Genomic DNA, 5,794 nt, shown 5'->3' on the forward strand with positions numbered 1-5,794 from the left:
TGTGAACCTGGAAGCCATCTGTTTGTCCACAGGTTATGAATGGTTCTGGTTTACTTGGCACTCATACTATGCCAAAAAACAAAAAAACAAAAAAAACCCCAGCAACTACCAAGCATACACACAAACTAGGCCCCAAATCCAGTTTCAAAACATTCTTTCCCTTCTTGAACTCCTTGACCTCAGCTCCCCAGAAACCCTTATTCTACTTGCTGTCATCAATCCTGAGTTTCATATACTGAGTTACAGAAAAATACATAACAAAAATTCAAGAAGGTCACCCCTAATGATAAAGTACATCTGAGATAAACCTCAATGCGAACAAATAAAATATGCAATATACAGAAAATGTTGAAAACCAGATCAGGCCCACATGCCTCAGAGTGGGGATCAACTGCCAAGGGTTATCATTTTGATATTCTAGTCATCTCTCCAATGCGCTCTGTTTAATTCATTTTCTTATTGAACTGCTGTAGAGTTCTGTATATTTTGGTAATTAAGACCACTGTCAAATGCGTCATTGGTAATTTTCCCTCAGTTCGTTTTACTCTCTATATGAAGTCTTTTTACATGCATAGGCAATGTCATTTCAGCATGCCCAAGTCATCCATGTGTCCTCTGTGTATGCTGCGTTTATTATACTTGGTAGTCCATGTATGCCCTTAAATTTGTTCCAGTTTTCTCACTGATGATCCTGATAATTCTGGGGTTTACATTTAGGTCTTTAATCCATCTTGAATTGGTTTTTGTTCGTGGGGAGAGATATGGGTATGATTTTATTCTTCTGCCTGAGGAAATTCAGTTTGTCCAACACCATTTTCTAAAGAGTCTATCTTTGACCCATTGGGTATTTCTTGGACCTTTTCTCAGATTAATTGCCTGTAGACTGGTACATTTTTGTCAGGGTTTTCTGTGCTGTGACAGCTGGACCAGTAGGTAACATCAGGGTAAACAAGTAAATATCGAAATTTTCAATGTTTTTTGTCATGCTTGGCTCCACAAACAATGCTCATGGAAAGCAGCAGTCAAGAGATCAAATGCGGCACTTCATTGGGTAAATCTGCTGCACAAGATCTCTTTTAAGTTTTGAAAAAGAAGAATGTCATTTTGAGGACTAGACTACAATATTATTTTCACTCACCTCATATGCATGCCAAATTTGAATACACAATAAGAAAGACTGAAGAACAATCAATTCATTTGAATTATGGAACTAGCAAAGAATATGGATTATGCCATGCAGTACCAAAAGAACAAAAATCTGTCTTGGAAGAAGTACAGTCAGAATATTTCTTGGAAGCAAGAATGGAGGGACCTGTCTCACATAATCTGGACAATTTATCAGGGAAGACAAGTCTCTGGAAGAGGAAACCATGCTTGGTTTAGTAGAGGGGCAGAGAAAAGTAAGAAAACTTTCAACAAGATGGATTGGCACAGTCGATGCAAAAATGGGCTCAAACATTAGAACAGTTATGAGGGTGGAACAGGACAGGGTGATTTTTTGTTTTGTTGTTCATAGGGGTGCTATGAGTAGGTACCTACTCAAAGGCAACTAAGAAATAACAACAAGTGCTCGTTCAAATACTTTATAGGGCTTGACAGTTATTATAAATTAGTGGACCAGAGAGTATAAAGTGATAGGTTCAGTTAGTCCCATTATAAACTGGATAGTGCATCTAGGCCCATATAAAGCCATTAAAGCTCATAAAAAATATATTGCAAAAGCTAAAGTAAGCATGTCTGCAGATTGTGTTTGTATTCCTGTGTCTAGTACATTAAGGAAAAACAACTGGCTAAATTGGACTGAATCATAATGTTGGAATATGCATACTAAAACTTGCTTTTGACAAATAACTTTATTCTTCATCATTATTATCTCTTTCTGATTCCATATGTCCAAATGATTAATGAAGAAAATTTGGACAAATTTTGTACTAAAATTTGGAACTTCACACTCAACCTCTATGTCATCTCTAGAAGAAAGTTGTTATCTTTAAGTATTAATTTTAGGCTTTAACAACCTGGAATTTTTGGCTTACTTTTGCTCTTGAACAGAACCAATGAAACTATATGCATCCCAGTCGCACATATAACTGTCAAGTGCTTATAAACTTCATTTAATTCCTTGAATTTCTTAATACTTTTCTTAGTTCTGGTTCACATTCATTGTTAATTATGTGGTCAATGGATAGAATATACTCTTCAATTGGAATTGCTTAAAGTATTGCTTAAAGTATTTTACTAATTTGTCAGATTAATTGTCCTATATTTAAAACTTATGAGAGTAAAATTGATTTATTGATTAAAGAAAATGTGTCAGTGATTACTAAATGTTTCTGAAGATAGAAAATGTCCTCTCCTTTTATGCACAGCAAAGTAGCTCATTTGAGGAGTTGGGGGACAGGTCTGTGGGCCATGCAGAATGAGAGAAGCATCAATGGCAGAGACTTGGGGACTGTCCTGAACTGTCCTCAAGAGATATCCTAACAGTTTTCAGTTTATGTTGTGATAGTTAAACTTCTTAAAATATATTTTTTGATACTTACCTGGCAGGGGAGATACCATGATCACGAAGGTGGTTTTCCCAGGGCGAGGCTTATCCATTCCACTCTGGATGTGCTGACCTCTCCGATTTCCCCAAATGTGGGAAACTCGACTGCACAAAGAAAAAATAATTTTAAAAATATGTTTTTATATTTTCTTTCAGTCGTATTTTATTCAGTAATTGCTCATTTTCCTTCAGATAGAGACCAAGAGAAATTAATTACCCTTCAAAAAGGTTTATTTATGATTCATGTGATAGGGGAAACTAGCTGAATATTTCAGTGATATGTGCTTCCTAAATTTACTAAAATATAAATTCAAATTCTGTAAAACTCATGAGGTTTTACCTGTGTCTACATTGCAGAAACACAACATATGCTCTATAAACCAATGTTAATTATTACACACTCATTATCTTACATTGAAATGAGGATGGTGTTTCAAGACATCAAAAACTACATGAATTTCAAGACTGACAACTATCCTTGTAAATATGCTACTTCTCACAAATGTTTGTTGCAGAAATAGCCATTTCCTGACTTTTATGATGTGAGTTTTGATCCACAGAGTTTAATACCATTCCAGGATGAGCAGGAAATAAATATTATAAGCCTAAATCGTTTTTAATAATTATCTTCTATTTGACAGAAACCTATGATTATGCCCATCTTAATAATATCCAAAGAGTAAGACAAATGTTTGATGATATTATTAAGTGCATTTTAACAATTTGTTACACGAAAAGGTTATCTGAGTTTTGTTGTAAATTTTGAAAGTTAGAAATATGGATATATTAGTTTTAACAGAAAAATAAATTGCCTTTTTCCAAAGCACTGAAACTTGGAATGTACTTTTTAAAAAGATAATTAAGCAATTTATCACACATACCAAACAGGCCAATGGTTTTGGTAATTATAAAGACAACTCAATTTTCCTTTAGTATGCAAAATTTGTTTAACTGAATTGAAGATAATCAAAATTACTTACAATATACTGGTTAGCAAAGCATGACAAAATTAGACTGTTACAACCAACTAATTGAACTTAGTAAAGCTTTTAAATTATTTTTGTTTATTAGTATTCCTTTGAGTTTAATGATGTAATTCTTTTTTGGGGTGCCTAGGAGAAATAATAAAATTATTTAGAAGAAAATTAAATTTCTCTGACTTAAAAAGAACAAGGCTCTCTAAGAGGTAAACAGTAAATTATTCATCTAACCCAAATTTTGGGGGAAAATTATGTGTGCTCTCTTTTAAACACATTTCCAAATAATATTTCTTATATATTTGTTGATTTTTATGTATAACTTATATGAAGATATGAAGAAATCATGGCAAAGGTATTGGTATTAATTTGTTTTTCTATCTTTTAGGTCACTATCTAGAAAAAAAGCTTTGCTTTCTAGAGTGGTTCCAGTTTTTGACCAAGGAAGATCCTGCACACTTTCTTGTACTCTCTGTACTACATGGGAATGCAGTTTTTCTCTTTAGAGAGACACTCTGTATAGAACCAACTTTAATTTGGCTGTTTTTTTTTTTTTGGTGGTGGGGGGGCGGGGAAGGATAAATTGACCAGACATCCCGCTTTTTAACAATTTGTTCTGCGTCCCGCGGCATTTAAAAAAAAATCCCGATTAAAAAAAAAAAAGTCCCGATTTTTGGAAAGAATGCACGGCAAGCTAGGAAACGACGGGAGAACAGGAAGTGAATATACGTTTTTCGGCTGCCATGTGGCTATTTCGCCAGGGAATGAGTTTTATATTTTTTGTTAATTTTATAGTTAAACTTTAATAATAGCAAATAATTGTTGAGAACTGATTATCAAGAACTGCTTATCAAAGTTTGCATTGTTGATCAATTGTTAGAATTCGACCACCATTGTTTGGACTTAATGAACAATAGCATTTTTTGGCATTGGCAACGACGAAAACACTTTGTCTCTCAGACGATACACATCGTACAGTGTGCTAGTGCTAGTTAAACAAGTGATGTCCACAAATCAGCTATTCAGATAATTTGGGTAAGTAATTTATTTACTTGTTTCATAAGTACATACATTTTCCTGAATTTAGCAGAGAGTACTTGTATTATTCATATTTGATAGTAGCAGCAAAAAGTCTAGCGCTGGACTTGAAAGTGACACGACTTACGTTAAAGAAAATTCAGAGAAAAAAATAATTCAAGTTAGTATTGTTATTATTTAGAAAGAAATACAGGATTAAAATTAAAATAATTTAAAAAATATTGTTACTTTATTACAATCAAATTAATTTAACTTATAAACTAACAATCAAATATGTTCACTTACCTACTTGCTGTGTTTTTAATCAATATGTATATAATAATTTATAATTTAAACTTTTTTAGATTTTTAACGTAATGAGTAAGAAACGAGGATGCAAATTCAACGATGATCTAACAAGTGAATTTCATTGTATTAAAAAAACCAAAAGAGATTACATGGTAAAATGTGAGAAATGTAATGGTGAGTTTTCTATTTCACATGCGGGAAGAATGATATTTCAAAGCACTTGGAGACACAGAAACATAAGAGATATTTATATACTGCTCCATCTTCCTCCAAAATATAGGAATTTTTTTCGGAAAACAGCTTATGAAGACAAAAAGAAATTAGAATTAACAGAAGGACTTATGTCTTTTCATGCTATTTACCACAATCATTCCTTCAGATCTATGGACTGTACATCACAAGTTCTCAAAGAGTTTTTCAACCAAAAATTTGCCTGTCCTAGAACAAAAGCCAAGGCATTTGTACGTAATGTGCTTGTCCCGTATGCTTTTTCAGAATTAAACAAAAATCTAGAAGAAATTAATTTTATATCCATGTATTCGGATGCATCTAATCATAAAGATATAAAGTTATTTCCAACCATTATTAGATTTTTTATATGGAAACGAATAAAAATTATAATTTTGATTTCATTATACTTATGTTGAAATTTAAAAATATATTACAATACTATTATTGCATTCTATGAAAATTTTGTTGCTCCATATAGACCAAATTTTTAATCAAGAACCCCCCCCCCCCCCCCTCGTCAATGGTGTCCTGCTTTGCCAATGTTAAAATCTGGTCACCTTAGGGAAGGAAGCTCTGCTGCATCTCATTTTAAAATGTGGCTTTATTAGTAAAAGCATTTTGAGCTTCTCAATTTTATTTGAGAAGAAAGATGTATGGATAGTAGCTTTGTTCCTCTCTCAAAAACTCACTTATTGCCATTCAGTCAAAGCTG

The 5,794-nt window shown here is 33.0% G+C and overlaps 1 non-coding gene across 1 annotated transcript; it reads left to right on the forward strand.

The window, feature by feature from the left end:
- Nucleotides 1-2,535: 2,535 nt before the first annotated feature.
- LOC142435114 (U1 spliceosomal RNA) lies at nt 2,536-2,691 on the forward strand. Its single transcript, XR_012781259.1, has one exon. It is a non-coding gene; the product is annotated as a U1 spliceosomal RNA (small nuclear RNA).
- Nucleotides 2,692-5,794: the final 3,103 nt, after the last annotated feature.

The sequence above is a fragment of the Tenrec ecaudatus genome, chromosome X (assembly GCF_050624435.1).
Source record: "Tenrec ecaudatus isolate mTenEca1 chromosome X, mTenEca1.hap1, whole genome shotgun sequence".
NCBI lineage: Eukaryota > Metazoa > Chordata > Mammalia > Afrosoricida > Tenrecidae > Tenrec > Tenrec ecaudatus.